This window comes from Ischnura elegans, assembly GCF_921293095.1.
Source record: "Ischnura elegans chromosome 13 unlocalized genomic scaffold, ioIscEleg1.1 SUPER_13_unloc_2, whole genome shotgun sequence".
NCBI classification, from domain to species: Eukaryota; Metazoa; Arthropoda; class Insecta; order Odonata; family Coenagrionidae; genus Ischnura; species Ischnura elegans.
Genome location: NW_025791658.1, coordinates 1757285 through 1781977, shown reverse-complemented (window position 1 = coordinate 1781977; position 24693 = coordinate 1757285).

The following is a 24693-nucleotide window of genomic DNA, read 5'->3' as shown; positions in this document are numbered from 1 at the left end:
AAATCGACGAAAAACAGGGTCCGCCATTTTGTATCGTATTGGTCACAAATACAGCAACTAAGTCGTGAAAGTTGATGGTAATCGATGATAACAAACCGTTTAACAATTTCATAAATTTTTGTTGCTATTGAATTACTACTAAAGGTGTGACATTAGTTTAAACATGCTGAATTTCGAAAAAAATTCAAAGCGGGCAATTTGCGCCAAATTTGTTCAACTTTGAGGCTATGTATTAAATATAAAAAATTAGCCTAAGAAAAACATTTTGTGTCAAAAAATGCACTAATGTGTTGGCAACAACTGTGCAAAGTTTCAACTTCCATACTCAAAAAAAACATTTTCGAGGTTTTGTCCAGCTTTTTTCGATTTCAGCCCACTGTGCGCTACACTGAATTGCGCAATCTGACGTACGTGCGAAGGCGCAATCAAAATTGCGTCGTGTAAAGCGGTGAATTGCTAGAATACATGCGGAAATTCGTGGACGCGAGACGGCAATAATACCCCTGTTCTAATTTCGTTCGTGCATTCGCCCAATTCCACGCCATTTTAGAAATCAATGCAGTTCTAACCTGCGCAATTCCGTGCCCCGTGTAAAACGGTCTTAAGACAACTCGAGCAGAATTTTTTTTTAAATTATGCCGCCTCACTCACTCCACGGTTGGCATGGCCTATTATAACACAGGCTTTTCCCGGCATTTCACCTTAGCCGTCGCGTTTTCGCGCGCTTGAAATGTTTCACTCTTCATTTAATGGCGAAAAATAGGTATGGTAATTTAAAAATCTAAAAGTGTGAAATGCGTACACCAGGAGTAATAATCTTTCGATTTAGGCAATAAAAAATAAAAGGAAACCACCCTATTGGAATAGCACTATCCAGTCCCTTTGGATTAAGGGATAAGTTAATTTTTAGCTAATTGCTCAGTTGAATCCCTTATTTAACCCATTATAACCCAATGTTTCTTCTAAGCAACATCAAAAATATATAAATGTTCTGCTCTATTCAGGAAATATCTAAACTACGCATTATTTTGTGGTGTCAATTGTAATGACTAATAATTTAGCAACCACGATATTTATGATTGATTACAAAATTTTCAAGTTTTCATGATGAAAAATCTTGATATTTGAATTCTCCTCAAAGTAGCTATGGGTTATAAAGGGTTAAAAAAAACCGGTCCGAAATCTTGGCGATATTAAATATTGAACAACTAAAAGAGGAAATTCTTTAAAAAATCATTAACCCATTAATCCCCAGCTTTGCGTAAACGCAACGTTATTGAATCCTAATTCTCAGTACAATTTTCGGCTTCAGAATTATTTTTTTTTTCGATTTACTGACATTTTTTAAGTATCTCTAGTTCTAATTTTGTCATTTTCATTTATATAATTGTATTTTATGACTGATGGCGTTCGGCATAAAAATCGGGGCGCACACATGAGACACCCTAGGAAAAATGACACACCCCTGCATGTCCGTTGAAAGGCAGAATGGGGAATTTCCTCCGAAGGAATACTGATAACTCCCGACGAAGATGTCGAGAGTGCTAATCAAGAGAAAAAATAATAGATGTAACCGAGGTTCAAAAATTAATTTTTCTGTGTTTAGTTACCGGAGTTTTCCCAGCGTTGCGCATACGCAGCATTATGAAAATCATATAATGAGATGAAAATATTTTTATTCCAAAAATTCATCTCAATTAGACCAAAATAAATCGGAAAATGCGAAAAAACCGAAGTTAAAAGCCCTGAATACAGTCTGGGGAATAATGGGTTAAGAAGATATTCTTTTCTTTTCATAGTTTTAACCCATTAGTGAATAGCGTCCGATACATCGAACGCGCGTATTTATTTTTTTCTGGGCCCCAGTTGACTTGCGATACTTTTTGATGCTATATTACGTTCAAATGGCTGTCTGTCTTCACCGCCCTGCTAATATTTTTGTTGCCTCCTTGAATTTTTAGACTTGAGAAGCATTTATGTGTGACACGGCATTGACAGAATTTTCAGTCACCCGCACGGGTTAAGTTAAATATTTTTAAGTGAAGTATTTTGCTCAATATGTTGATAACTTTTATCTCATTTTTTTATAAAGGTTGATCTTTCTATTTTCTATTTTATCAAGTTTTTCCGTACTATTTTGAGTCTGTAATCAACACCAAAAACTGACCGTCCGATATATCAGACGGTCACAGTATTATTTAAACAATTGATAGTAAAAATTTAAAAATTGCAGAAATAAGTTAAAATGAACCTTATTAGCCAGAATAATTACTTTCTAAATGAATATTCAACAAAAATAACTTAATGCGCTAATGGGTTAACCCAAGTTAATGTGGTTGGATAGGATTAACCGAAGGGGTGATTACAGGAGGGATAGTTTACCCCCACCACAATCCTTCCTTCCCCCCCACTCAACCCCACCCTCTTCCTCTTCCCTTATCTGATTGGTCGATCTCTCAAACTCGGTTGCACACGTCACAGACTCGAAGCCACCAATCATTGAGAGGAGAAGTCTTCCGAGGAAACGCGAGGGAATTTGGACCGCGGTATCTTCACAGATGCGTAAGAGATAAGTTCTCGCATTATATACATATATATATATATACATAATTGCATATACCCATCCACTTAAAGGCATTAAGCCCGCTAAAACGGAACTAATCAGTGCTACCCTCTGTCGGCCGCGTCCATAAAACAGTCTGCCATCTCGTCCTATCCCTCTCCTTATGAGATGATTAATCACACTTTCGCCAACAAACGCGAATAATTCAACTCCCTGTCGGGATATCTATGTATTTAATGCGAGAAAAGCCTGGTTTTTTACGGTAAGACTTCAATACTTATGTTCTAGAATCATTAACACTTTGAGTGCCGGCTGCTAAATTTAAAGCCCTACTGAAAAATCCAGCCATTTTTACTATATTCGTACATTTGTTTTTAACATTAGCATCAAATATATATTTATATCGATGTGCATTTCAATAAAAATGGACTTTGCTCTTCTTTATGAATGAGTTGAATAACATTTATTGCTTATTTTAAAATATATAATTTAACAATGAAAACCTACTGTTTTTGAAAAATAAAATAGTTACAACATATGATGTACCGCCATGACATGCATAATAATTTTTTTGGACGCTCAATTTGAACTATTTAAAGCATGTAAATCACTAAAAAGCATTGTTCCAAGCAAAGCATTATATATTCTGGATGACAAAAAGGGCCAATGCACCCTCAACGAACGGTCCATTGGCCCAAAGAACTTTCACGTTTAGTGGCCAGTGGCACTGACTCCATTGGGCCTGAGGGGGCCCGAGCCCCCTCAAAGATTCGTTAGGGGGGGCGCAGCCCCCTCAATAATTCAAGAAAATAATTAAGTTATATTACACTTTGTGAAATCGCAAAAATATATTGATATTTTCCCATGTTTGACGATGTATAACTTTTAAAATATATTCAATAATGTGTTAAAACAAATAATTTTAAGGTACTAAGCAGGTTAACTGAAAACAAGTAGTGTGAATTATGATAGTGTTATGATGCTGCAACACACTTTGCATTTAACCTCTTCCTGGGGTAAGACCCCCGATATGGCCCCCCCAATATTTTTTTTAAGTCGGCGCCCCTGTTAGTGGCCTAACATGAGGATGCCGGTAGCTACAGAGGACTTTTCGCCCTCAATACATAAAATGAACTCTTTTTCCATCGAGCAGTTGATTTTTGAAATAAAAGAACCCCTAAGCAGTTAACTGGAAAAGTACCACGGGCGAAATATTACGGCTTCACGCATACAAAGCCAATTAAATAGAAAGACGTAATATTACACCCATGGCAATATTCATATAGATTAACAGGACGTAATATTACGCCCATGGCACGCAAAGTGTTAAATGCGTCATATACCCTTGCATTATACATTGATTTCATCAGTTTCAATGACTCATACGGCGAATCATAGGGAGATGCATTTAGCGATGGAAAATACATAGAACGCTAATAATGATAATTAATATATAACTCATTTATTATTCTAGGAGTGAACTCCTTTGGAACATATAAATTATTAAAGTGGTGCGCAGAACAATTAACATAGTAATAAACCAACCTGAAAACAAATAAAGAAAGTGGTCATATGTATTGCCACCAATAGACATATACAATGTTATCATTTAACTTTGAACTGGAAAAGAACAATTTATTTTTCTAACAGAAAAATGAACATTTAACATACCAAGAAACAAATAACACAACTTTAAAATCAGACTTCTTCCTTGACAATCCTTCCTCCTCCCCTTCCCATCAACCTCGTTACCACCTCACTTTTTATCTGCCTCCCCCCCCCCCCCAGCTTTTATACTTTGTGTTTTGACCCTCCAATCCAGCCAATAATGCCCAACCAACAATGCTCCTCCTCATTTAGTTCCCCCTTCCTCCTTCCCTCACACTATTGTTGGATAAATAAGGCTAGACGTTGTACGCTATTGCTCAGTTAGTCTTGATAATGATAGTGTAAAGGTCGAAACTAGTAGACTGTTAAAATAAAAGTTTGTGGAATAGTACGGTGTTTTGTTTCAGCATAAACACAACTTTAAAAAAGGAAATTTAGCTCAACAAATGAAAAAAGAACTAAATTGCTACTTCTAACACAACAATGGATATTAATCACATCAATGAGCAGATTAATGAATTACATGATGAGTATTCATGGGTAGCCAGAAATTAAACGGGTGAAAATCCTTTTCTTAAATATTTCCTGTGATGCGCTGTCTTTTAACTGTTTCGGCAAATCGTTCCACAACTTTGAGGCAACAACGGTAAATGATTTCTGAATAATTAGAAAGAGAAAAACATCAAAGACGCTGTGTCCAGGTCGTCATGGAGAAACTGGACTCAGTTTTCAATCCTCAACTCCCTGTCGCAAGAGAGAAAACTCCCAGCCGTGATATCTACGTATTTTATGTAAGAAAACAGGGTTGATAAAAAGCATGATTTTTTTCAAAAAAATCATTTTTGTTGATTTTTTTTATTTAAATTGGATTTTATTGATTTAAATAGGATTTTATTGATTTAAATGAGATTTTTATGATTCTCCATTCATCAAAAATTCAGTTATTTGCAAAACTAACTATTTGGGCAGCATATTGGAGAATGATTGTTTGCAGAAACAATAAGAGGCAACATACTCTATAAACTCAATAAAACATTTAGTCAATCAGGGGAGAGAACTATGGAAATGCCAATGGTATCAAATTAAAAATTACACCAGCATAATATAAAATTGCCATTGGAAGTATCAAATGTGCTATATTATGCGGTTCAAAAGCATATGAAGTTTAGAAAAATTCTGTAATTGCAACTTTGTATGGTGCCTACGCTTAGAAGTTAAATCAGAAAACAATTTTTTTTCAACGGATACACTAGTATTATAACCAAAGCCATTTTTTAAATTTTTCATGTTACATGCATTCCTACAGTATCATTTCTATTTAAGAGCCACCATTGTGCTGATAACTGTCGATTCATTGTATTAATTAAGAAATAAAAACCAAAATTATACACTTACAGCTTCCTTTTCTTGACTCTTTAAAAATCAAACATATGGATCAAATTATGATTTAAATCACCTGATTTTTTTAAATAAAAATCAAGTGATTAAAATCGTGATTTAAATCAATCAACCCTATAAGAAAACCCCGATTTTTACGGTAATATTTCAATACTTATTAGTGCTGAAAGAACAGATGCACTTTTCCTCAAGTTTATTATTGAAAGTACGACGCGATTCGACAGTAAGGTCATTATCTAAGTACTAATAGGATGTCATTCCACTTTATCTCGCCCGCTTCTGTACTTTTATTCAATACTTACGTTTTGTAATCATTAATTGCGTCATATACCCTAATTTAAACCAAGTACTCATTGATTTAATAACATATTTTCATGTTTCACTGTTGTCTGGGAAATAATTATATAAGAATTAACACTTCTCCCTTTTACTTCAAAATAAATGCGTTCAAATTCTTCTCTGTCCGCGACATAGTCTTCCTCATTCCTCATTTTAAACTGAACTTCAGCTTATTGATCCCATATTTCTCTAAGTTTGGCTTGCATAGCATGTAAATAAGCCAGATTATCATTCACGGAGAATGAGTTGACGTAGTTCAGAGCACGTTTTACTTTTCCTATAATCGACCCACTCCGTTTTATTAATTTGCCCCATGTGATGGAATATATCATATTTCATACACTTGTAATTTGACTACTCAATTCTTATGTTTTGTAATCATTAATTGCGGCATATACCCTTGCATTATTCTCGCATACATTGATTTCATCAGAGTTTTATTGACGAATCATAGTGAAACCCGTTCATCGATGGAAAATACATAGAACGCTAAGAATGGGAAGGAGAAATACGTCATACACATGGTATCAAGGCCGTTATATAGAAACTCGACTCAGTTTTCAAATCCTTAACTCCCTGTCAGAAGAGTGAAAACTCCCATCCATGATATCTATGTATTTTATGCGAGAAAACCCTGGATTTGTATGGTAAGACTCCAGTACTTATGTTTTGTAATCATTAATAGGGTGGTTTCCTTTTATTTTTTTTATTGCCTAAATCGAAATATTATTCCTCCAGGAGTATGTATTTCACGCTTTTAGATTTTTAAATGACGATATCTATTTTTCGCGATTGAATGAAAAGTGAAAATTTTCAAGCGCGCGAAAACGCGACGGCAAAGTATGAATGCTGGGAAAACCCCGTGTGACGTCGTTCTAGTTCCCGCTGCCGCCAAGTGAGGTGACCTTGGGGCGAGGATATTGTGCGCCGCTGCGATGCAGGCTGCTAGCAGGTAGCAGAGTACCCTCCTAGCAGGTAGCGCTTGGCTTAAATAAGGATTATTAATACATTATCAAAGGAAGGAAACTTTCCGAACATAGGAAGTTTTAATAGGTGATCATTAAGAGATATTTCCCTGTGCTCTGTGCCTCATGCATGCATTGGTAATCTCAGACGATGTAAAACTCCTATCTACTCGTATATCATCTAGGTCCCTGTGACGTCACGTGGAGTGGCATCGTATGGGCGCCTATCTGGCTTTTTTCAAATGAGGTGAAAATTGACAATTAACATTCGTCTAAACTGGGAGTTATACAACAAAATAATTTGAATATTACGAATACACTAATGGTGGGTACGAATCGCAATCAATGCATTTCGTTTTTCTTTGATGAAGGAAACTACCCTATTACGTCATATACCCTAGTATAAACCAAGTATTCATTGATTTCATCCGCGTTTTGTTGAAATGAAATGAAAAATACATAGAACGCCAATAATGGGTAAGAGAAAGAGGACGTACACGCTATGTGAAGGCCGTAGCCCTAGATTTCTACAGTAAGACTTCAATACTTATGTTGTGCAACCATTAATTCCAATGTCCATTACGGTGTTCATGGTGAAACAAAACCCACTACTACTTCACGAACTTTTATTTTTGGCTGTCAACTAGTTTTGACGTTTATGCAGTCATTATCAAGACTAACATCGTACTAAAAATAAAATTTTGTGGAATAGTACTTTGGGAGTGAATATCCATGGAGAAAAAATTAGCATGCTAAGATTTGTCGATGACATAGCAGTTATAGCAGAAACAGACGGCTTTGAAAAATATTCTGGTTAATATGGGTAGGGTAATGGGAAGATATCAACTGAAAAAAAGCACGAAGAAAACCAAGATATTAGTATGCAGCAGAAGAGAAGAAGTCAAGACTAACATTAAAATAGGGAAGCAAAAACTGATAGAGGTGGATGAATTCTATTATTTGGGAAGCAAGATAACTAGTGACGGGAGAAGCAAGAAAGAAATTATCAGCAGAATAGCCCAGGCGAAGAGAGCATTCCACCAAAAGAGAGACCTGCTTACAGCGGGAAACTTAAAAATAAGAGTAAAGAAACAATTTATAAGATCCTACATCTGGAGTATGCTCCTATACGGAAGTGAGGCATGGACAATGACCGCAGCGGAGAAAGCAAGGATAGAGGCCTTTGAAATGTGGTGCTACAGAAGAGTGATGAAAATCAAATGGATCGACCGAGTTAGTAACGAGGAAGTCCTAAGAAGGGTAGGAGAAAAGAGAATCCTCATGAAAACCTTAACAAGAAGACGGAACAACCTTATAGGCCACATCTTGAGACATGATGGCCTGATCAAGACAATCGTCGAAGGACAAGTGGAAGGCAAGAACGGAAAAGGAAGACCTCGAACAAACTATATGGAACAAGTGAAGAGAGATGTGAAAGAGAAGAAATACGTAGGTGTGAAAAGATTAGCTCATAGGAGAACTGAGTGGAGAGCAGCGTCATACCAATCCTAGGATTGTTCACCAGTCATGATGATGATGATGGAATAGTACTGGGTTTTGTTTCACCATGAACATTTCTTCGTTTCACCAAGTAACGCCCAAATCAGTTGATTTTATTCCCATGACGGTGGTTTATGTTTGAAGGCAGGAGATGCAAATGCCAAATCAAATTACAAGTTGAAATTAAACCGAAAAGAAAGAAAGTGTCTTTCATTATTAATACAAGGTGAAAATATCTCTAAAGCCGGTTCTTCGATTTTTCTAAGCAATCATGAACAGTAGGCAGTAGGACAGACATTTACCCCTTAGAGGGCTAGAATAATTTGATTAATTGCGTCATCCTCAATATTATTTCTACTGTATAGATACCTTTTTCTCAACTTATACGCAACCAAACTCTACAAATGAGGTACCAAAATGCACAGAATTTATCAGAGAACATGGGACGGCATATCTTACTTCCCAAATATTGCTATTGTTACCTAAAATTGGTTTTAAAAAAATATAATAATAATCGATAAAAAAATAATCGCTTCCGGCAAGATTGTCCACACCAAAAAAATATAGTTAACGCCGTCGGATCCCACCATGCCTTTTAAATTGACTCCCTGACAATTTCCCATTAAGGTTTCCAATGCGATGACTATTAACAAGGCTCAGGGTCAGACTTTGCAAAGAGCTGGCTTATTTCTGTCTGACCCTGTATTCTCTCACGGCCAACTTTATTACATTCTCTAGGGTAAGATCTTTTCAAAATATTTTTGTAAATAATAAGGGAAAAGCTAAACAAGTATTAACATAGGATAGTGTAATTACTTCCAATGTTGCGTTTAAAGAGGTCCTCTCACCTCAATTTGTACATGAACATTCCAATTAAATTTGTACATAAGACCCTGCCTTTTTTTTCTACATTTTAAAATTAGAAACGCGCCTATCCCTCTGTGGACCTGCATTGAAAAGAGCGGGGGAAGCCCGCTGGGATCGGACGCATCACGCTCGTATACCCATTATATTGATTGATGTCTTAATGCAGGTGATCCAAATGCCTAATGCAATCAAAAGGTGAAAATACATCTAAAGCCGGTTTTTCGATTGTTCTAAGCAATCATGAACGGGGGAATAGAACAGATATTAACCCACCGAGGGCTACGACAGTTTCTACGAAGAACGAATATGCTATGGTAAAGAGTTCTCGGGATCGCCACCGGGTCAGGAACTCCATATCTGCCAACGTTTCGATGTCCGACTCGGTCATCGTCCTCAGGGCTGTGAATGTCGAGTGAGAATTTGACTTGCTTATATACAATCACTCTGGTGGTCAGGTGACTGCTGATTGGCTGTCGTCAGCGGCATGCTCTGATTGGTGGTTTTGCCTAGCCTTTTGTACAGTCTTGAGCACAGGTTTCCAGGTGCTGCTCAGAGCATATCCGGAGTCTCTATTGATGGTATTCTTAGACAGTCTAATTTCAATAGACTCTTTAATGAGTCGATCCCAAAAGCCGTTGGATCGGCAGAGCATCTTGGTGTCGTCAAACTTAACAGTATTTTTGCATTCCATCCAATGCTCTGCGATGGCTGACTTTTCGGGCTGTCCTAGGCGGAGGTGGCGCTTATGCTCATATTATATCTTTTCTCATATATAAATTTCTCGTGTCATAGTTTTTGTATCCAAACTCCTCCGAGACGACAGAACCGATTCCTATGAATACTTGTGAATATATTCAGTAGATCTGAGAATAGGACGTAAAATATTTCTCATTATTCTGCAAAAAAAATTAACTACAGAAAATACACGTGACTTAATTGAAATATCGTTAATCTGTTTGCCATCTTTTGTTTTACATTTTGTGCGTCGTCAACTGTTTTCATTAAGATATATATTCAGTTATTTAAAACTAATAAAGATGTTTATAAATGTTATATCAATTGAAAATAATGAATGATGGTAGTGTATTCATCATGTTTTATTCAATGTGTGTATCACAATGTCACTTGTTTGTTGATAAATATTCCTTTCAAATTTCACTGTGATGGTATTTTTTCTTTCCACCAAAATTATGAGAGGAGCCTGATACATAAACAAAATATCTCACACAGACATGGGTAATTGCAATTTTCCACGTTAATAAAATTTATTACTTCACAGGTGTCACTGTCACAAACGCCAAAAAACATTTTTAACACTTTATAAATTACATTTACAAAAACAACAGAACAGCAAGAATCTGCAGGTACAGCCTACTTTGGTGACAGATAGGACAGGGAAAGGCTTACGAAGGATTTCAATCGAAGGGCAAAGGGGTCAATGTGTGGAGGGAGTAAGTTCAACACAGAAGTAATGCGGTAGAAATACGAACGTTTAGAGAAAGTGGAAGTCTAGGAAAAGGCATGTGGATTAGGGGATGAGAACGGGTAGGGCGGGGTGGAACTTTAAAATTGACAAAGGAGAGCAATGCAGGGCAGTCGATGATGGAATTGAGAATCTCATAAATAAGTTTTAAATCAGCCGTGAGCCTATATTAGTAGTGAGATTAGGGATGAAGAGGGAGGAGAGAATAGCATTAGTGGACATGTTGCGTAAATCCGGTAATCTATTTTTACTATTTTGGCAAACAAATTGCTGACACAGTTCAGGGATGAGAGGTTGGTTTGTGAAGAGATAGACCAGATGGGACAAGAGTAGGAAAGAATTGGAAGAATGATAGAGGAAAAAAAAGTTCAAAGTGCTTGGGGGTTCTTAATTTCAGTGGAACGGTACAAAGAGGGACATTTCTTTAGACTTGATGGATTGTATGTAAGGAGGAAAGTTTAATTTATCGTCAGTGATAATGCAAAGGTCCTTAAATGCTAACACACGTTTCAGAGAGTGATTAAATTTAGCACCTTCTAACACTACGTATATATCTTAAATGCATGCGAATATCCTTTGAGTTTACCCCGTTATTCACTAATCTATCAAACTGAATCATCCCCCTTTTGAGAATCGCATGGCAACGCAGTTATCTGCATCTGCTGCTCCATGGACCAATAATTATCGTCAGGGGCAAGCCAGGGTCCACGCGCAATTAGAACCGACGCGCGCACACGCAAGGATAAAAGGGGTATTACTTGTCCAGCCCTCCCACATGCATTTAAGCTATATTTCCGTATTGTAATAAATACTTGCAATTTTCAACGGTAATAAAATTTGTTACGTCACAGGTGTCACCGTCTCTACATCACTTTCAACTCACCTTTAAGATAGTGTAGTTACACCTCCCTTGACCAAAGTTACGACTATCAGGGTTCCCACTCTAACAAAAATTCACGGTTTTTCCAGGTTTTCACGGTCTAAATATCGTCAAATTCACGGTCTGCTGATAAGCCATTTTAGGCAGAAATATTGACGACGTGTCAATCACCGCCCGCAGGTTAATTAAAAATTTATCAACCGCGTCAGGCGCCGTGAATTCAAACGTAGCAATGAAAGTGCTATTTCTCAAGACTAGACCTATCGATATCAAAATTTAGGGGAAGCTTAAGGTTGTGATTGGCAAAATGGAGGGAGCAGTGAGGTAGGGAAGTAAAAAAGTGTCTGATTTTTCGTCAGGGTTAATGAACACTTTGTACGCTGGTCTTCCAATCACAGGCTCGAGATCAATGTGTCGTCATGGCACAAGGCACCAATAATAATTGCACTTCTAATATACGTGTGGAGATAAATGTGTCTGTATGTGGCTCGGCCTTGAAACATGATTTAAATATCATTTTTTCTTTTGATCTGTCAATTGTATTTCTTTCTCCAGAAGTTTGAGAGATTTTTAAGGTTTTATGATAAAATTCACGGCTATTTCCAGGTTTTTTCACGGTAGACAAAATTCACGGCTTATTCACGGTTTTAAGGTTTTCACGGTTGAATGGAAACCCTGACTATGAAAAAATTGGTCGTTATAACCGACCCGAACCGTAACTACATTCAGACATCAAAAAAAGAAAGCCACGTCTCTGTTAGGCCTTCTTTATCGCTTCACGGAAATTGAGTATCTCATTATAATCCACTCCTATTTCTATACGATTGTCCTTCCTATAGTTTTATCTTGTTCTCCAATTTGGTCCACGTCTGCCTCCACTAACCTCATATCCCTTGATTGCAACCCCCACTTCTTCGACAAAATCGTTAAGGCCGTTTTGTACGGGGCACGGATTTTTACGCAGGTAGGAACTGCATTAATTTCTAAAATGGCGTGGAATTGCGCGAATGCATGAACGAAATTAGAACCGGGGCTTTTATCCCATCTCACGTCCACGCATTCTTGCATGTTTTCAGGCAATTCACCGCTTTACACGACGCAATTTCGACTGCGCCTTCGTACACACGTCAGACTGTGCAAGTACGTGCCCCGTGTAAAACGGCCTTTGGATGACGTAGATTGGAAGTCAAAGTAAACAATCTTGAAAGAAATTTTAATTTTCATAATGACCGGAGAATCATTAGAAATTTATAGAAAACCATGTGGCTGATATTAAATCTGAAAGCAGCAGCGAAGAAGCAAGAATAAAGAAAGTAGTGAGACAAGGTTGCGATTTGTCTCCAGCAATCTTCCATGAGTAAATAGGGTAGTTTCCTTCATCAAAGAAAACGAAAGGCATTGATTGCGATTCGTTGCCCACCATTAGTGTATTCATAATATACAAATTACTTGGTTTTAGAAATCCCAGTTTAGACGAATGCTAATGATCAATTTTATCCTCATTTGAAAAAGGCCAGATTGGCGCCCATGCGATTCCACTCCACGTGACGTCACAGGGACCTAGTTTCTATACGAGTAGATGGGAGTTTTACATCATCTGAGATTACCAATGCATGCATGAGGCACAGAGCTCAGGGAAACATTCCTTAATAATCACCCATTAAAACTGGCTAAGGTTGGAAAGTTTCCTTCGTTTGATAAGGTGTTAATAATCCTTATTTAAGCTAAGTGATACCTGGTAGCTGGGTACTCTGCTACCTGCTAACAGCCTGCATCGTAGCGGCGCACATACCCTCGCCCCCGGATCACCACATACGGCGGCAGCTGGAACCACGATGACGTCACACGGGCTTTTCCCAGCATTCATACTTTTGCCGTCGCGTTTTCGCGCGCTTGAAATTTTTCACTTTTCTTTTAATCGCCAAAAGTAGATATCGATATTGTCATTTAAAAATCTAAAAGCGTGAAATGCGTACTCCAGAAGTAATAATAATATTTCGATTAATGCAATAAAAAAGATTAGGAAACCACCCCATTGAGAAAACTATGAACGCAAGGAAAGAAAAAGCGCAAAGAGCTAAAATCGATGGTGAAAGAATAAGTTTACAACGAGACCTGAAGAAAATTATTTTAACCCTCCGTTAATCGCGTCACACTTCGGATCGCAACTTGTCTGCATCTCACAGACGTCATTTAGTAATAGTTAGAGATGCGTGAAAATGGCAAATGCGATGATAAACGCGATATAGATGCGATGACTGGACTTGTACACTATTTTTACGCAAATTCGCTTTTTCATTAGATTACATTTTGTGCCGAGCGCAGTTTAAATGCTCCGCCGACACTCACCCCTTAAAGCATGTGAGCGACTGGCCAACTGCTAGTCGGCTGGGACTCGGCACGTGACCGCAAGCTATAAATGGGCGTGGGCAAGCTACACCTCCGCCACTATATGTCTTATCCCATTAATTTATTATGTTCTACGACATAGTTATTTAAAATATTCTGTATTTTGTCGTATAACTGTGTTTCACTACATTTTATCGTCATCTACCTCATTATGAAAATAAAAATAGAGGCTACAAAATGCGATAAACTGTTATTGAAAGTGTGATAAAATAAAAATGAAAGTGCGATATTCACGTGTTTCCAGTAATGGCTAAAGAAAATACATATAATTAGAAATTATTCATATAATATTTAATTTCATGCACGGGCATCAAATATATGCATGATAATGATGGAGATATACATATTAATAAAATACTAAATACACGTTTTTTTACAGCAATAATAGTTTAATTCATGTGATATGTTGATTACAATCATATGTGTCTTGAAAAACGTCGCGTACCCCTAATTAAATAGAATCGTAACGGCCAGGTATACAGGGTAAAAAGAACTACCAACGATTATTTTGCATCTGCGTCGCATACAACATAGAAGTGAGGAAACAATACATCAGATGCCACATTTGGAGTATGTTTGGAAGCGAGGCTTGGACGTTGACAGCAGCAGAGAAGTCAAAGAGCGGAAGAATTCGAAATGTGGTGCTACCGAAGAATGATGAAGATAAAATGGATTGACCGTGTGAGTAACCATGAAGTGCTAAGAAGAATTATATAAAAGAGATGCCTCCTAGAAAATAGGGCCCATAAAAAATAGGGCCTATCACAAAACCTTTGTAGGGTACATGCTTATATCATGAGAAGAAAGGGGCAATGGTGTAGGGAATGTACGAGGAGTAATAACGTTAATCCACATAGAAAATGCACTTACATCAGAAAATAGAAGTAAGGAAACAATTCATCATATGCTACGTATGGAGTATGTTTCTCAATGGAAGCGAGGCTTGGACGTTGATAGCATCAGAGAAGTCAAGAGTGGAAGCATTCGAAATGTGGTGCTACCGAAGAATGAAGACGATAAAATGGATGGAACGTGTAAGTGACGAGGAAGTTCTAACATAAGATTAGTGGGAGAAAAGAGAAGTATTCTTTAGAAACCTTAAACAGAAATCGGGACAACTTAGTTGCCCTCATTCTGAGGCATGAAGGTCTGATTTAAAAAATCGTAAAAGGACAGGTGGAAGGGAGGAAGGGCAAGGGACGTCCACGAATGAGTTATATCGGACAGGTTATAAAGGATGTAAAAGAGAATAAATATGTAGCTATGAAAAGACTATACAACTTTATCCTATTTTAAATAATATTATGAAAGATTTATAACTAGTGAATATGATTATTCTAAGTAATTAAGTGCTAAATAATGAAGACTAATTGCTATGAAGAGTGGCAGAAAATAGAAGTCTCCTAAAAACTTTAAGTAGGCGACCGGACTACTTAGTTGGCCACATTTGGAGGCACGATGGCCTGATGAAGACAATCGTAGAAGGATGGGTGTAAGGGAAGAAGGGTAAGGGACGGCCCCGAATGAGTTACAGAGGACAATGAGTAATAAAGGATGTAAAAGAGAAGAAATATGTACTTCGCTATAAAAAGGTTAGCGGATATGAGAAAGGAATGGAGAGCTGCGTCAAACCAATCTTAGGATTGTTGTCAAATGATGATGATGATGATGATGATGAAACTAAACGGGAAGTAGGAAAAAGAAACGCCACTAATGAGTTACATATGACAGGTCATAAATGATTTGAAAAGAAATAACTACGTCGCTATGGAAATACAAGAGGATAGTGTAGAAGAATGGAGCGATGCGTAAAAAAAACGGGCAGTCGTGGGACTGGCCGACAGAAGTGAAAACTGAAATCATTATTATCCATTGATTTTTTATATATATTTAATATTAACAAAAAACAATTTTACTCTTTGCACATAAAAGAAACTTCCTTAAATTGTACTGACCTGTATTTTTATAGCGTGTACACTCTTCTGCACGTTCATGCACGAGCTCTTTATATTTAATGAACTTATACAATATACACTATAGATTTTTATTTTCAATTTAAATATTTTTAAAACAAAAAGACTTTAACAGTGTATATATTAATTTATTTATTTATTTATCACATCCCCCGTAAACAGCACATAACGGCCTTTTACAACGAGGGTTTCCAATATGAACAAAGTACAACACAAACATCCATGCCCTGGATAGGGATCACCTTCCCAGGCGGGATTCGAACCCACGACCTTCGGTTTGGCAGGCGAGGACTTTACCCCACCGCCACCGAGGCCGGCAACAAAGTTAATATATTAATCTCTATTAACAGTCAACAAAATAATACGCACAGTATAGAAAAAGTACATATGTACACTATAGAACTAGAAGCAGACAGATGCAAGTATTCAGTATGTAAAAGTATAGCGGTGACGCAACCTATACCATTGTATACACTATACACACTACATATATAAATATATGTATATCTCGCTGTAGCGATCGCGGTGTCGGGTCGGTGACGCTCACGCGAATCCTATGCTTTTCCCCCATCCCGCAAAAGTGCTTAACACCGCTAAAGAAGTTTTCACTTCAACAATCTCATGATTGTTGACTTACGAAAAGATGACACTGAGAGAAATTCTCTAACGAGTAATAAATCAGGAAGAAAGCCTTGATACGATTGGTTGAATGGGGAGCGCCGCGTCATCTTAATGAGCTAAGTTATCTTTTTGCCCGCAATTTGCGTGATCCCGAAATGATCTCACGGTCCGCAGAGTACGACACACAGAGATCAAATTGGGGTGGGAGAGAGAGAAGGAAGTTGGTCTCGATGGTTCAAAATGGAGAAACGTCTTTCAAGAATTATGTCTCTTACTTCGGCTGTTGGTGGGGTTTGGGGGGGGGTTGGAAATCTTCACCTTCTGACCCCCCCCCCCAACTTCCCATTAACACACCCTACTTCATATCGCGCCTTGGCTCCCTTATCGCAGCGATCGTAATTTTGAATGATGGCGCTTCTCATACCGATATTCTAACACCACTTCTCGGAACCCTCTTCCCCCCCCTCCCTCCCTCTCTCTCTCTATCTCTCTCCGAAGTGACTTTTGAGCCGAAGTTTTGGGCACAGAGGTTTCGCTATAAACCACCAATCCCACTGTAGAGAAAGGGGTGAGGTTTATGGGAGGAGAAAGGGCCGGCTTCCGTCTTCGTAGTAAGGGAGGGATGAAGTAACGTACTAAACGTACTGCGTGTAAATTGAATATTGTAACTTAACTGATTATTGTGCTAATGCTAAAATTAACTGATTATTGTGCTGATGCTTAAGTCAATAAAATCATATGTACTTATGAGTTCATACGTTTGTCTTGCTGATAATTATATATACAAGTATTTTTTGTTCTATTCTGTCATATATTTAGTGAGGAAAGGGTCAGATTCCGTCTTCGTAGTAAGGGAGGGATGAAGTAACGTACTAAACGTACGTGTAAATTGAATATTGTAACTCAACTGATTATTGTGGTAATGCTAAAATTAACTGATTATTGAGTATTTGCTTAAGTCAATAAAATCAGATGTACTTATGAGTTCATACGTTTGTCTTGCTGATAATTACATGTACATATGTACTTTTTGTTCTACTCTGTCATATATTTAGTCGCAATCAATAAAATCAGATGAATATATGAGTTCATTCGTTTGTCTTGCTGATAATTATATATACATATGTTTTTTGTTATATTCTGTCATATATTTAGTGGAAAAAGGGTCAGCTTCCGTCTTCGTAGCAGGGGAGGGATGCAGTAACGCACTTAACGTACTACGTGTAAATTGAATATTATAACTTAACTGATTATTGTGATAAAATTAACTGATTAATGTGCTGATGCTAAAGTCAATAAAATCAGATGTAATTATAAGTTCATACGTTTGTCTTGCTATGTATACAGGGTGTCCCATTTATCTTGACCACCCGAAATAACTTTTTGTCCAGATGCAAATACAAAAACTTGTCAAGCAAATGCTCATAAGCCGTCAGGGGGACATTAATCAGCATGATGGCCTTCCTTGTAGCTTTGTTATTTACAAAGATATGAACAGCGGTATGTCTCTTTTGAATGGCACCCTACACGTGGACGCGGTAGTGGCCCCGGGCTCAAAGTGACTTTTGTGTTACGTTTCGACTTGCTTGTCATTTGTTCACTGCTAACTCCAGTAAGTGGACGAGTTTCTTATGTTTTCCTAACGTTTTTTTTATGCTAATGGTCCACTGTGCAAAATTTTTAAATAAGTATTTAGGAGAGGAAATGAATTGCCGAATAAAAAATATAGGGTGCCATTTAAAAAAGGCATACCGCTGTTCATATCTCTGTAAATAACAAAGCTAAAAGGAAGGCAATAATGCTGATTATTGTCCCCCTGACGGCTAATGGACATTTGCTTGACACATTTTTGAATTTGCATCTGGACAAAAAGTTATTTCGGGTGGTCAAGATAAATGGGACACCCTGTCTACATATATATTTTTTGTTCTATTCTGTCATATATTTAGTGGGGAAAGGGCCAGCTTCCGTCTTCGTAGCAGGGGAGGGATGAAGTAACGTATTAAACGTACTACGAGTAAATTGAATATTGTAACTTAACTGATTATTGTGCTAATGCTAAAATTAACTCATTATTGTGCAGATGCTTAAGTCAATAAAATCAGATGTATTTAAGAGTTCATGCGTTTGTCTTGCTGATAATTACATATACATATGTATTTTTTGTTCTATTCTGTCATATACTTAGTGGGGAAAGGGCCAGATTCCGTCTTCGCAGTTGAATAGAATAGAAAATGAAATTTATTATTTCTGGACAATTGTGTCCCTCAGGAACATATATAATCATAAATATAATAGAGTCAGAAATATTAGAAAAATAAGTAGATTTACATTATAGATCGATGTCACAGAATGCGACTAAATATATGACAGAGTAGAACAAAAAATACATATGCATAATAATTATCAGCAAGACAAACGTATGAACTCATAAATACATGTGATTTTAATGACTTTAGCATCAGCACAATAATCAGTTGAGTTACAATACTAATTTTGTATGTAGCAATATTTCATAATATTTCTTTTTGAATTGACTTACTTTTTTTGAATTTTTTTTAATCGCATGACAATTGATTCCATATTCCATAGTAGGGGAGGGATGAAGTAACGTAATCGGTATAAGGGTGGACTTCTTCGGCAAACCATTCCCAATGCATTTTTCTTGATAAAAATTTATTCCCTCGGCTAAAAATACTAGTTTTTGTGTTCCTCAAGAACAGGGGCTATTTTGCATTCTCACGTCCACGCATTCTCGCATTTTTCTTAGCCGCTGGCGACTCCGGGCGCTGCGCGCTAAGCTTAAATTGCTTGAGCAATTGATAATGGATATCTTTAAGAGCGACACGGAGAGCATAATATTAGAGCCACACTATATTTCCAGGTCCGATAGAAGCGATAAATTAAGAGAGATGTTTTGCCGAATGGATTGTATGGGAATTCGTTTTTTTTTCCCCGAACCATAAAGGACTTTAATAAACGCTAGTCCCAACTTCGTTAGAGGACTTCATTTTATTTCTTTTATTTTTTTAGCTGTGAACGGCTGGTGTCCTAATACCCCCTGCCACACGCCTTTTAGGCGGTTTACGGGGTATTATATAGATATAGGAGATCTTGTTATTTGGACTACCCACGTAAAACGGGCTTTGTTAAAAGAAAATTAGGAAAGTGCGACGACAAAGTGGGAGAAATTAGCTACTTTTCCCTCATTAGACCACATTTGGAATACGCTGCCAGTGTTTGGAACCCTCATGAAAAAGGCTTAATAACAGAGTTAGAACGCGTGCAAAGAAGAGCTGCCAGGTACGTGAAAAATCGTTACGATAGTCTTGTCAGTGTAACTGACCTCCTAGATAAACTCGGATGGGAATCCCCTATGTGGAGAAGTACACAGGCCAACAATGAAAAAACTTTTTTACTGAAAATACCTTATTCTTATGTTTTTAAAGTTGATGAATCCAAATATGATGGTTTTAAAGTTGTATCACACACCATTTATTCACATTTTACAGTTAAATTTATGAAATCAAACAATATTTTTAGAATTTAACAGCATTTTTATAGTTATAATAAAATTGAAAAGGTAGGTCTAATGAACGAAGACGATGGGGGATATCTGTTGGTACTTCACCGAGAAGTTCAGCAAGCGACTCATCGCAGAAAAGGCTACACCAGAAGCTTCAAGGAAAAAAGGGAAAGAAAATGTAGCCTAATTCCAGTTGACAAGTGAACCCTGTATTATCACGCTGTAGTAAATACAAACAATTTTATCACGATGTAGTGAACAGTAAATACAAACGATTTTATGATGTTACACAGTGTTTCATTGATTTCCCTGTATACCGTATAGGGGTATTAGACTAAATATTAGATACTTATTGCTTGGAAACTATGGGTGTTACAAAAAAACTAAGGCCAGGTTTGGATTCGGCACATCAAAATCTATAAAGATTAACTATTAAAATAAAAAAGTTTTCAAACAAAATTTTTTTTGCCTGTGTTATCTTGGCAGCTTTTCATCTCCCAATGACTTCTTCTGCCGCCTCCTGCAGTCCATTTTTATCAGCTTTCCCTCATAATTCCTTCATTCCAGCTTTCCCACCCCACCCCCCCCCACCCCCGATTTCTCGGTAACACCATCACTCATGTTAACCTTTACCACTTCTTGAAATGCTACCTGACATTGAGCTTCCTTTTCAGTTTTTCTTGCTGTCATAATTTCCTCACAGCTCTCTTCAGTGTCTTGAATTTTAGGTGACATTTCGTCGTCAATAAATTATGGTTGCCATCGATATCTTCCCGGGGTAGTTTTAACCCGCAAATGGAGGTGTTAGGAATGCCGAGTTCGATTCACTTCCTGCGAATTCATGATGTAATGTAACTATTGTGGATAGGGTTAGCATAGGCTAATTTCAGGTAGTTGGGGAAATGACCATCATAGGTAGCATTAATTATGTGAGGTAGGGGATCACTCATATAATCTTTGACGGCCTTCAAGATAGGGAAGTTGTATCAATTATAGTATTTATAAGACGGTATTTATAATAAATTATGATCAGCTTTTAAAATAAAAAAGTTTTCAAACAAATTTTTTTGTTGGCCTGTTTTATTTCTCCAATGCTTTATTAGTGCCAAGGGCGCACTCAACAATCTCAAGATGTGGTCAGAAGACGCACAGATGCAGCATCATTAACTAAAGGGCTGAAAAGCACAGTCAATGAAGGATCGGGCATCGCTGACCTGAAGACGCCAGCAGGATCGCTGGAAAAACTGTCGTCACCTGTGGACAACACAACACAACGCGGGGGAACGCCCGGAAGCTGAGACTCTTAAGCCTGAATCACACGATCATTTTTTTCGTCGCGAAAGTGATCACTATCGCGATCACTAGGCGAACTGATCGTCGCCGGCTATTGTTTTTCGCGTTCGCGATCGCGATGAGGATTCCCATCGCTATTTTTCATCACTAGTCCGGTCGCTTTTTCCGTCGCTAAAACCGTCACTTAAACCCCATATCAGCCAATCGGAACGCATGCTCGTATGGAGCGATTGCAGCGCAACGTTTGACAATTGTGGGAACGACATAGATAAACAAACACGCTTCATATATTTTCGTGATGCGGGTCCCATGACAACGAGTTGTGATATCGGAAGTGATGCGAAAAGCGACGGCGGGAGTGACCGTGTGATTCATAAAAATGATCACTAGAGCGATCGCTTTTCGCGACGGGAAAAGTGATCGTGTGATTCAGGCTTAAGGGCGTTCCCCCGCGTTGTGTTGTGTTGTCCACAGGTGACGACAGTTTTTCCAGCGATCCTGCTGGCGTCTTCAGGTCAGCGATGCCCGATCCTTCATTGACTGTGCTTTTCAAATTTTTATACATTGCCATAGCATTGTATAAGAATGTATAAAAATTTGAAACAGTTTTATACAATTTTTTTTAGGGGAATGAAATCAAAATTGGGAGCAAAATCGAAATTTTGGATATGTATAACAATGGATTTTTGGATAAAATCGAAAATTTGGATGTGTATGACAATGAAACACGATTTTCAGCAAGTGGTTGCCTTTAAACATATTATCATGGTTATGGTGCTCCGTTCAAGGTTATGCACTATACAGGCCACAAATTTCATCAAAATATCTGTACAAAATCGGGAGTTGGGCCGAAAATAAATACAAATTGATGCCAAAAAATCTTCAATTTCGTTTTCATAGGCGTGTATAGCAAAGAAACCCAATTTCAAATGCACGCTTGCCGATCCTTCAAACTACTTATACAGGGTGTCCCATTTATCTTGACCACCCGAAATAACTCTTTGTCCAGATGCAAATTCAAAAATGTGTCAAGCAAATGTTCAATAGCTGTCAGGGGGACATTGATCAGCATGACTGCCTTCCTTGTAGCTTTGTTATTTACAAAGATATGAACAGCGGTATGTCTTTTTTAAATGGCACCCTAGACGTGGACGCGGTTGTGGTCCCTGGCTCATAATGACTTATGTATTATGTTTTGACTTGCTTGTCATTTGTTTATACTGCTAACTTTAGTAAGTACACGTGGTTGTGGGCCCAGGCTCAAAGTGACTTTTGTGTCATGTTTTGACTTGCTTGTCATTTGTTTATACTGCTAACTTTAGTAAGTACACGTGGTTGTGGGCCCGGGCTCAAAGTGACTTTTGTGTCATGTTTTGGCTTGCTTGTCATTTGTTTATACTGCTAACTTTAGTAAGTACACGTGGTTGTGGGCCCGGGCTCAAAGTCACTTTTGTGTCATGTTTTGACTTGCTTGTCATTTGTTTATACTGCTAACTTTAGTAAGTACACGTGGTTGTGGGCCCGGGCTCAAAGTGACTTTTGTGTCATGTTTTGACTTGCTTGTCATTTGTTTATACTGCTAACTTTAGTAAGTACACGTGGTTGTGGGCCCGGGCTCAAAGTGACTTTTGTGTCATGTTTTGACTTGCTTGTCATTTGTTTATACTGCTAACTTTAGTAAGTACACGTGGTTGTGGGCCCGGGCTCAAAGTGACTTTTGTGTCATGTTTTGACTTGCTTGTCATTTGTTTATACTGCTAACTTTAGTAAGTACACGTGGTTGTGGGCCCGGGCTCAAAGTGACTTTTGTGTCATGTTTTGACTTGCTTGTCATTTGTTTATACTGCTAACTTTAGTAAGTACACGTGGTTGTGGGCCCGGGCTCAAAGTGACTTTTGTGTCATGTTTTGACTTGCTTGTCATTTGTTTATACTGCTAACTTTAGTAAGTACACGTGGTTGTGGGCCCGGGCTCAAAGTGACTTTTGTGTCATGTTTTGACTTGCTTGTCATTTGTTTATACTGCTAACTCCAGTAAGTGGACGAGTTTCTTATGTTTTCATAACGTTGTGTTTATGTTAATAGTCCACTGTGCTACATTTTTGAATAAGTCTTTAGGAGAGGAAATGAATTTCCGAATAAAAAATATAGGGTGCCAAGTAAAAAAGGCATTACGCTGTTCATATCTTTGTAAATAACAAAGCTATAAGGAAGGTAATCATGCGGATTAATGTGTTACGTTGGAAACGTTGAAAAAAAAAACGTTGAAAATTACGGGCAACAAGGCTGTACATTGTCACCCGTAATTTTCAACGTTTACATTGAAAAAGCCATTAAGGAAATCAAAGAAAAGGCATTGGGAGTGAATATCCATGGAGAAAAAATAAGCATGCTAAGATTTGCCGATGACATAGCCGTTATAGCAGAAACAGAGAAGGATTTGAAAAATATTCTGGTTAATATGGGTAGGGTAATGAGTAGATATCAACTGAAAATAAGCACGAAGAAAACCAAGATCTTAGTATGCAGCAGAAGAGAAGAAGTCAAGACCAACATTAAAATAGGGAGGCAAAAACTGATAGAAGTGGATGAATTCTGTTATTTGGGAAGCAAGATAACTAGTGACGGGAGAAGCAAGAAAGAAATTATCAGCAGAATAGCCCAGGCGAAGAGAGCATTTCACCAAAAGAGAGACCTGCTAACAGCAGGAAACTTAAGTATGGAAGTAAAGAAACAATTTGCAAGAACCTACATCTGGAGTATGCTCCTATACGGAAGTGAGGCATGGACAATGACCGCAGCGGAGAAAGCAAGGATAGAGGCCTTTGAAATGTGGTGCTACAGAAGAATGATGAAAATCAAATGGATCGACCGAGTTAGTAACGAGGAAGTGCAAAGAAGGGTAGGAGAGAAGAGAAGCCTCATGAAAACCTTAATAAGAAGAAGTACTCCCTGTACTCTAAACAGAGAAGGTTTTGAGGAATATTTTAGTGAATATTCATGATCATTATTACTTAAATTATAATATTTATTTATACTACACTACGGAAGTGAGGCATGGACAATGACAGCGGTGGTGATAGCAAGGATAGAGGCCTATGAAATGTGGTGCTACAGAAGAATAATGAGGATGGAAACCCAGCGAATAGAGCATAGAAAACCTACTTACTGGGTGCTGCTAATGTAGGAGAGCAAAAACCAGCAAATGTGGATGAATTCCGTTATTTGAGAAGCAGGATAATTAGTGATGGGAGAAGCAAAAAAGAAAA